The sequence below is a fragment of the Pinus tabuliformis genome, chromosome 9, assembly GCF_031772625.1.
Source record: "Pinus tabuliformis cultivar Carrire ecotype Pingquan chromosome 9, CPIR1, whole genome shotgun sequence".
Taxonomy (NCBI): domain Eukaryota; kingdom Viridiplantae; phylum Streptophyta; class Pinopsida; order Pinales; family Pinaceae; genus Pinus; species Pinus tabuliformis.
Window position 1 is genome coordinate 1,557,577,415 of NC_142307.1, and position 9,306 is coordinate 1,557,586,720.

A 9,306-nucleotide genomic window follows, 5' to 3' on the forward strand; every position below is an offset into this window, starting at 1 on the left:
AAAGAAATGTTGACATCTCATAACCTTGCTAGGACTCTGAACAAGAATAAATCCCCAAAAATGGGAATAAAATTAGTGATTATAAGTAGGAATATGTAATCCTAAATTAACCAAATTAAAGGGGATTACATGAGAGCCTAAAGTGAGTGATATATAGTCATTATTTTGTGGGGATCCCCGCAAAAAACTTATTTTTTAGGGAGCCTAAGTTTATGCTGACTACCATCTTAGCTCCTATGGGGAATCCCTTAAACATAATAATTTTTGAACCAATCATTCATATTCCACAATAGCTGATTGCACTTTCCAGTGTGTAATTTCAGTGTGTTGGTATGTTTGAAGCTCCTATTCAAATTGGGAGTCCAAGTCAATGTCTCCAACCATTGTGTCCATAGGGAGGCTTTATACAGTTAACTATTTTTTTTGGTTCTACATGTGGCCCAATTAAACATCAAAGCATATTCCATTTCTCAACTGAGAAAAAAACATTCATTTCCACATGCCTTTCCTTGTCTTCTCACTTTCGGTATTATTAACATATCTTTTACCAAGAAGTCTTGCTTCTAGTGTATATCTTGGTTATCTTCATAATGGAAAGACACTGAGGTTTGGAGATAGTGAAAAATGCATTATTGAAAGTGGAAAGAAATTTTTCCCTACTACCATATTTTATCCAAAAGAGACAATGCTTGGATGATCCAAAAGGCACATTGTTTGTAGTTCGTGGTTATTAGAGAAATGGGGTTAAACTGCCACTACTAGATTAGACAATTTATTTAATTAATCCCATCACCATGGTTATATATTCTATTCACCCCATCTATGAAATATTTGTTAGTGGGAGCGTGAGTTTGAGCTAAGTGATGAGTGGTGTGTTATGTTTGTGTTATTAGCATGGATATGGCAGGATATCTCTCCATGGCACAACTGCATTCAATCAATAAGATGTCACTCGATGGAATCCTTTGCCCAATTTTGCGTCATATCAAATTTGCACATAACATGGCCTAAGTATAGGATAAACAATTCTATTTCATGTCATTTCAATCCAATGAAAATATGGGCCACTTTATTCTCCTAGAATGTTTGAACATCTCATTTGTATCCAAATCTTACACAAAATCTTTTATTTTTCTTACAGTAACTACCATTGTAAACTTTTATTAAAAAAGATGGAGCATTCTATCTATCAAAGATGCATTGGTTGGTTTTGATAACATCTCTTTCTTACACTAATTTACCTTCATTAAGAGTTGTTAGCATTAAGCCAAGCTTTATGTCATTTGCAACAATACACTAAGAAATCATCCACAAAGAAAAGATTGCATTAGCTGATCGAGGGACCTGAAATTGTGTTTCCAGTAAAGATGCTCGAGTATATGGTCGAGAATGAGTTCAAGGTAAATACTATGTACATATGTTGGTGATGGGAGCCCTCGCTATCACTTTTTCTATAGAAGTGTACACATTTCAACATCTCAAGAGCAAGCAACAATGTTCAGACAATTCTGCAGGTTCTCAATTCTTCATCCATTTGTTATGCATACTCGTTATTGAATTATTGCAAATTTCCAAATTTGAGCATGGTTTTGATTTTGTCATTTATAAAGGGATTGCTTGATTCAGATTTACCGTGAAATATGAAGACATCACACTTGGATATTTAAGTATTTCATGTTTATTGTGAATAGATTTAAGGATGGGCTTTGATTTTCTCTTGTGACGTAGATCTAGAATGTGAAGATGAAAAGGAACAACAAAATGAAGAGTGAAAGGAAGACTTAGATGTGCACAATGATTTCGATTTAGCATAGAAAGAGGAAGTATGTTCATTATTAACCATTTGAGATTTATAACCTAATATTTGTGAAAACTAAAATGATTTGATGAGTATTCTCTAAAAAAATATAATTTTGACTGGAAATTACAATACAATTTGTGCATGTTTATTTATTTATTTACAGGAGTAAGAAGAGGAATTCAAAAGAGTTAACAATGTCATCAACCCATATTTGAGTAGTAAGAGCTTATTAGATGGAGAACAAATCCTCTTACCTGAATTTGAAGACCTATTATCAAGCATTTTGGAGTTCACATCTCAAAAAGGAAGCCTTACCGAGACAAATTGTGAGAAGGCTAGCTTATCATATGACACTACCATGGATAATAACTTAGCTGAACTCAATAGATTAAGGAATCTGGTGAAGGAATTGGAAGAAAGGGAAGTTACACTTGAAGGTGAATTTATTGAGTATTATGGTATGAATGAGAAGGAGTCAAGCATAAGGGATCTGCAAAGACAACTTCAAATAAAAGTAGCAGAAATTGACATGCTTAATGTTATCACAAAAAATGACCACCTAGCCATTTCTCACTAGTGGATCAAAATACACCATGCAGATTTAATTTTACCATAGTAAAATCACTTTCACTATGGAAAATAATTTAGTAAACCACTTTTCTTCAATTATTTTCCGATTTAAATCAAAAAAGCCCATGAGAATAATTAGATAAATCATTATTTATTTAATTTTCTCTAGGAATAATTATTAAATCATTATTTGAATCATTGTTCTTTCTAACATTTAACTAAATCCCTTAGGAATATTTAAATAGATCATTATTTATTTAAATTTCCTTATTCCTGTTATTAGAATAATTATTAAATCACGATTTAATAATTATTTTGATTTCACACTTTCTTGTTTCTCGCAAAATAATTAATAAATTTTATTTGTTAATTATTTCTAAATAAAGGTATTTAACCATTTTAAATACTTTTTCCCTCTCCAATAAATATAATAAAGTATTCCAAGTAATTAGATATGAATATGGTTAATAATATTTTATTATTCTCCATTTTCGAGATTAACTCCATACTTTGCTATATAAAGGATGGATTTTCATTCATTCTTCACCATGATCATTATCATTGTCAACATTATCGTCATTTTTCTTGAGCTCCCCTTTTGAGTTCTCCACTTTTGTTTGGGTTTTTCATACATTGTGAGAGAGAATCAGTTTTTGAAGCATCAAGGATATCAAAGGACCCATCCCATGGAGGGGGGATTATAGACCAATCGGTAGATATCCTTCACCAGGTGTTATCAATACAAGATTTATTCATTTAAATAGTCTTTCCAATTGGGTTATTATATTAGATACTTTATATTGTTGCTTTCTGTTTTGGATTATATCTTATTTTACTGCAGGTTTTCTATTTCTGTTTCAGATATAAGACGACAACGACCATCAACTTGTTGTTAGGGTCACTTGTCACCTAGTGACTTAAGTGATGCATTTTTGGTACATCTTCCAAGAATTTTCACACTAACAAATGGCGACTCCATTGGTGTAATAACATCATTCTTGGGTTACTGAATTTTTAGAAAATTTTAGGGTTTTCTTCATATATTTTTAGCCTGTCAATTTCTATTTATAGTATTAAACCCTATTTTGTCAAATTTTCAGATTTTGTTGTGTTTATGGTCTTTTGCACAAGTCATAGGTACCAACGGAGTAGGAGATGGCCAAATATGTCTAAGATATGCCGACCGAGACTCTCGAGAATAGAGCACAATTTTCAGCCCCATAAGTGAGTTGCAGAGCACACTTTTTGGCCAGAAATCTATGTTTTCCTCAGAAACAGGTCAGTACCTATGTTTTGTACCTTTTCCAGAAAATTTTCAATTTTTTTACAGATTTGCCCAGAGTGTTGTCAGCAGACTAGTTCAGGTACTGCATCTCTATTTTTCAGTCTCCCTTAGTCCTAGATCCACTTTATTTGTCTCTTTAAGAAAGGAAAAAGCCCCCCTAGGGTTTATAGTGCACCTCCACATTGTTAGGAAGAGATTTATTGAGTGAGGAGTCTAGGGTTTTCAGCATTTTCAGCCTTTTTTTTTTCAGATCTGATCCATTACTCTTTAGATCTTCTGGATAGGTTTATTTTACCTTTTCTCCCTTTAGAGTTTGGGTTTTCCTTTTTCCCCTTAGGATCCCCTTAAGCATCCTATGTCTTTGAGCTTCACACCTGTCCTTTGCAACATTTTTCACTTCTAATTTTTTTTGTTTGTTTGCATCATTTACAGTAGATTAAAGCCTTTAGATTCCAGTCCCTTGACATTAGATCTTTTTGGTCTATTTTTGTGTCTTTTAGTTTCTTGTTTGCCTTCTCTTGCTTAGCTACTTAGTAGTCCTTGTGGGTGGGGTTTTGTGTGCATGATTGGCTGTTTATTTTTCTATCATTGTCAGATTTATTTACAATATTTCAACATTTTACTTTTAGCATCATATGGTGTCATGAAACATGCTTAATTAACTCATCCACTTGACACATCATTTTCACACACTCACACCTTAAGCAAATGTGAGCTTTGTTAACACCGACAAGCCAAGACTTGAAACACTACACCTTAATAAATCAACACACATAGATTAAGCCCACTTGGGCATTAGTGCCAAACAATCTTTGTAGTGTAGGTGTAGGGTCGGTGGGATAGGCTTCCAGTAACATCCATCATCACTTTCATTGAAACATAGAAGTTGACAAATTAGGGAGCTTAAAATCCTTTACCATCCCATGGTCAAAGTCGAAATGCGTTAGAAACCCGATCCAAAGGGGGTTAGGCTAGGTCATCATGTGAGCAATTCTCCTTGGGGCTACCCAACCCATGGTAGGGAACTTCGTGCGGTGGCTGACTACCAAGAAGCTCAAGAGTCGACCGCCCTCATGGGAAGAAGGTAATCGTAGTGACCAAGCTTAGGAAAAAACCTTATAGGGCTGGTTGCGGGAAGAATTTGGTCCTCTACCCCACCTTTCTCTGGACAACTCTTCTTGCGGGGATGAGATTCCGTCAAGTAAGAATTTCTTTGGAAGGTCATCTAAAATAGTAGATCTAGCATTGCTTGAGGATTTAGATCACCTATAGGCTAGAAGTAGTTTTCTTTGATAGGACATGTTTTATTGTACTAGAGTAACTGTTATCACTCCTCCGCATCACCAAGGCTGAGAAGGAGTCCAACTGAGGTAACCATAGACCAACCTTTTGACTTGGTAGCTAGCCCTACCAAGCTAGAGAGAGCTCTCTCCAAAGGAATCATAGCCAAGAGGGCTGGATAGATTAGGGCTTTAGGCTAGATGTAAAGAGCCGAGGGTGTTTGATTTGATTTAGTGGGGTTGTTGGAAGAAGATTAGGTCAAAAAGACTAGGTCAGGGCAAATGAGGGTATGATTGCAGACATCTGATGGAGCATGGTAGGTAGGCACTCAAACACTTTAAGGTTATGGAGTGAGATGGATAAGACTGATGAGGTGTTAGAAAGAGCAAGACAAGCATGTATTCTTTCTAAGTTGAAGATAAGGGACAAACTATGAAGATTTCCCCAAAATAGAGCATATAAGATGTATTCTGCTCATCAACTTGAAAATAAACATATCATAGAAGTGAAGTGAAATATGGGAGTACAAAACATTCAAACATATGCAACATAAGAAGAAACTAAGTCAAAATTCCATACCACAGGTATTCCATCAAAATAGCTACAACTCATTCATTAAATTCTACCAAATACTGATTACACTAGTGTCTCTGATCAATAGCCAAACATCCAACTGATTCCAACCGTTTCTAAATTCAAATGATGAAGTACTTATACAAATTCTAAACTAAAATATCTTGATAAAAATCTCAAGATCTTTTTACAAATAGCCTAAACAGTTTTTCACAAATAGAAATAAAATGTAGGAAATTAAAAACTAATGTATCTACTTGGCACTATCATTATGGATTTTTGTTGACAAGGAAGAGAAATTTGAATTTGATTGCAACTCTTAGTTGATGAGGTGGCTAACTCTCTTTGAGCATTTTCCTCCCGTAATTATGCAAAATAGGGTCCATTCATCCCTTTGTATATCTCAATCCGAGATAGATCTGTAAAAATTGAGATAGGTTATTGTAGATAAATATATTATTGAGATAAATGTCTCTCAGTTTCCCAAAATTCAGCTCCAATTGTTCCCAATATTCTCTGCCAAAACGTGACTGAAACAGGACTTTGCACAGTCCAAAAAATAGGCTGTAAATATGTACTTGTATCTATAATTTTATAATATATGTGTAAAATATGAAGTAGGTTATTGTACTTTGGAATATTAGGAACATAAACCTCTTCCAATTTCTCAAGAGTCATCTCTGATTGGCCACAATATATTCTGCAAAAATATGACTAAATAGGAAAATTTGGGTAAATATGTCTGCAAAGCGTCATCTGTATATCACAAACCATAATAGCTGTTAGAAAAATGAGAGAGGTTTTTGTACACGAGGATGTTGGAAGAAAAAAAACTCTTTCAGTTTCTAAAAATTTGTCCTCATTGGTTTGGAAACAATGTTTGAATTCAATGTAGCATATAGGAAAAAGCATAGTTTCAACTGATCATGAGACAAATGAATGACGTGGATGCGGGAGATGACATGGAAGTTAGGGAATGGAGGGTAACATAACTAGGAGTGCATGGGAAAAGGTCATGGGAGGCAGATGGAGTGTAGGTGGGTGAGATTTTTTTACTAGGGCTACCATCAGTGAGTAAATTTTTGAATGAGGACGTAGGTGGAATTACAAAAATTTATGAGGGAGAGCCTAATATGAATATGAAAAGAGGAGTTTTGATCATTGATGGAAGTATGCAAATACTAACTCTAAAATCAGCCTTATTGGGTATGGTAGCTCCTTGGAGGTGTCAAGAACATCGTAGACCAAGTGCCTAACCATGTGGGCCAATACGGTAAAAAACTTACAACCAAACTGAACATTGAAAACACACACACTGCAAACTGTAAACTAGATGCTGAAGGATGCTTGTCCAAAAAGCTTATTGCATACTTATCCTACACTAATCTACTACAAAATCACTGAGTCAAGTGATACTAAAGTTCCAAATCAATCAATCAAGCACCTATTGTAATGATGAGGTTGTTTGATGGTGCTTGAACCAGAACATAATTGGAAATTCTACGAGCAATATATACACATAGTACATCTGGCTCTGTCAAAGGAAATATGGTTTGTCATTAAACTTAAGAAAATATTCCATATATGCTGCTATAGGATCATAAAATCTAGATTTTATCTACTGCCCCAACTCATTAACATATGATCTCGGCTAGAGATTGTCACATCCTTGCTTTAAATCAAAACATCCTTCAATCCAACCATCCAAGGGCAGCCTTACCTTTTCTTCTTTGGGAGGAGGGAGAGTTTCCAAGAACAATTTAGCATCTTGGAAATCATATGATTCAATTTGAAAATCCAATAGTTCAATTTCATTTTCTAATCTTTCAGCAACTAAACCAAGAAAATAATTTTTACCTTTAGGTGTGAGTCGGCTGGATTTCAAACAACGAAATACTAATGTTGAGAAATTATGATCAATTTGAAATTTTGCTAACTCATTCCTTAAAGTTAGTAATATTTCCCCAGATAAAGGATTTCCCACATACCTTGTCATCGGTGATTATCATCAATGCTCTAAAATCTGGATTCTTTGGCAGTGAGGTCACTCTGAACTTTGAAGCTCAGGATCTTGAACAATGGAGTCACCGGGCAGATGATTCAATCTTCTTGTGTCCGACTGTTGTCCACCATCAACAATCGGATCTAAGTCGTTGTTGTTCTTACCCAAGGAAGATACAGTTTTCATCCTCGGCAACGGCGCCAGTATGTTATCACTCCTTCGGATCTCCAAGGCTGAGAAGGAGTTCAGTTGAGGTAAACACATAGCAACCTTTTAACTTGGTAGCTAGCCCTACTAAGACGGAGAGGGCTCTCTCCAAAGGATCACAACCAAGAGGGCTAGATAGATTAGGGATTTAGTCTAGATGTAAAGAGCAGAGGGTGTTTGATTTGATTTGGTGGGGTTGTTGGAAGAGGATTAGGTCAGAAAGACTAAGTTAGGGAAAATGAGGGTATGATTGCAGACATCTGATGGAGCAAGGTAGGTGGCATTCAAACAATTTAAGGTTATGGAGTGGGATGGATAAGACTGATGAGGTGCTAGAAAGGGCAAGACAAGCATGTATTATTTCTAAACTAAAGATAAGGGACAAACTATGAAGATTTTCCCAAAACAGAGCATATAAGATGTATTCTGCTCATCAACTTGAAAATCAACATATCATAGAAGTGAAGTGAAATATGGTGTTAGGATATTCTGACACATAGGAAATAGTTAAGTATAACTTGGTCTAGTGTAGAGTTAGGTAAAGTGTGTTTCTTTACTATGTACTTTTGTAACTACAATCCAACGGTCACGATATGTTCTAGACATGAAGTGATCTGACGGTTCATTCTCTCCTCGGTATTACTGACACTTGATCCATGGCTTAACACCTGATTGTTCCATGGTCTCTATTTAAAGAGCATGGAGGGTCATTTGTAGGTTAACCGTTCATGAGAGAAGATTATGTAATTTCATTCTTTTATTAATAAATTGCCTAAAGTGGTCATGTTGGCTCAGGCCGTGGACTGTTTCCCTCTTTGAGGGTTTTAACCACATCAAGAATACTGGTGTATTGATCTATGATTTGTTTATGAGCAGTGTCTTTGGTGTTATTTCTAAGGAACTTACCCTGTAAATTCCTACAATGTATCTTCTTCTTCTCATTCTCATGAGTGGCTCATTGATTTTAGAGCTTCTTATCACATAGCCAAAAGCAAAGCCATGTTTTCTTATTTAAATGATTGTAACACCAAAAATATATATGTTGGTGATGATAGATCTCTTAGTGTTGTAGGGACTGGAACTGTTCATCTAGAAAATGGTCAATTTAATGATGTATTATGTGTTCCAAGCTTATCCTGCAACCTTCTATCTATATATCAGATAACTCATTTAGGTGAAGGTAAAATCGTTGAATTTTCACCTCACGATGTTGTAATTAAGGACCTAAGAGATCCAAGATAGATTTTAGCTACTGGCATTGCTGATGATTCTACAAGGTTGTATAAGTTTAACAACTCTGGGTCATCAAATCTTTCCTCGGTATTTGTTGCTCATAATGATGAAGTGAGCAAACTTTGGCATGAGCGATTTGGTCACTTAAACTATCGCTCCCTACAGAATCTATGTAAAGAAAATATGGTGATAGGTCTTCCAATGGTATCTTGCAGAGATGGTGTTTGTTCCGAATGTGTACTTGAAAAACATCATCAGGATAGTTTTGAAAAACGTGCCTTTTGGCACACCTCAGCCCCTTTATAGCTTGTGCATAGTGATTTATGTGGCCCACTTCTAGTTGTTTCATTCTCT

General features: G+C 35.3%; 1 pseudogene; it reads left to right on the plus strand.

The window, feature by feature from the left end:
- Positions 1 to 1,417: 1,417 nt before the first annotated feature.
- Positions 1,418 to 2,378, plus strand: LOC149154553 (protein CHUP1, chloroplastic-like; annotated as a pseudogene).
- Positions 2,379 to 9,306: the final 6,928 nt, after the last annotated feature.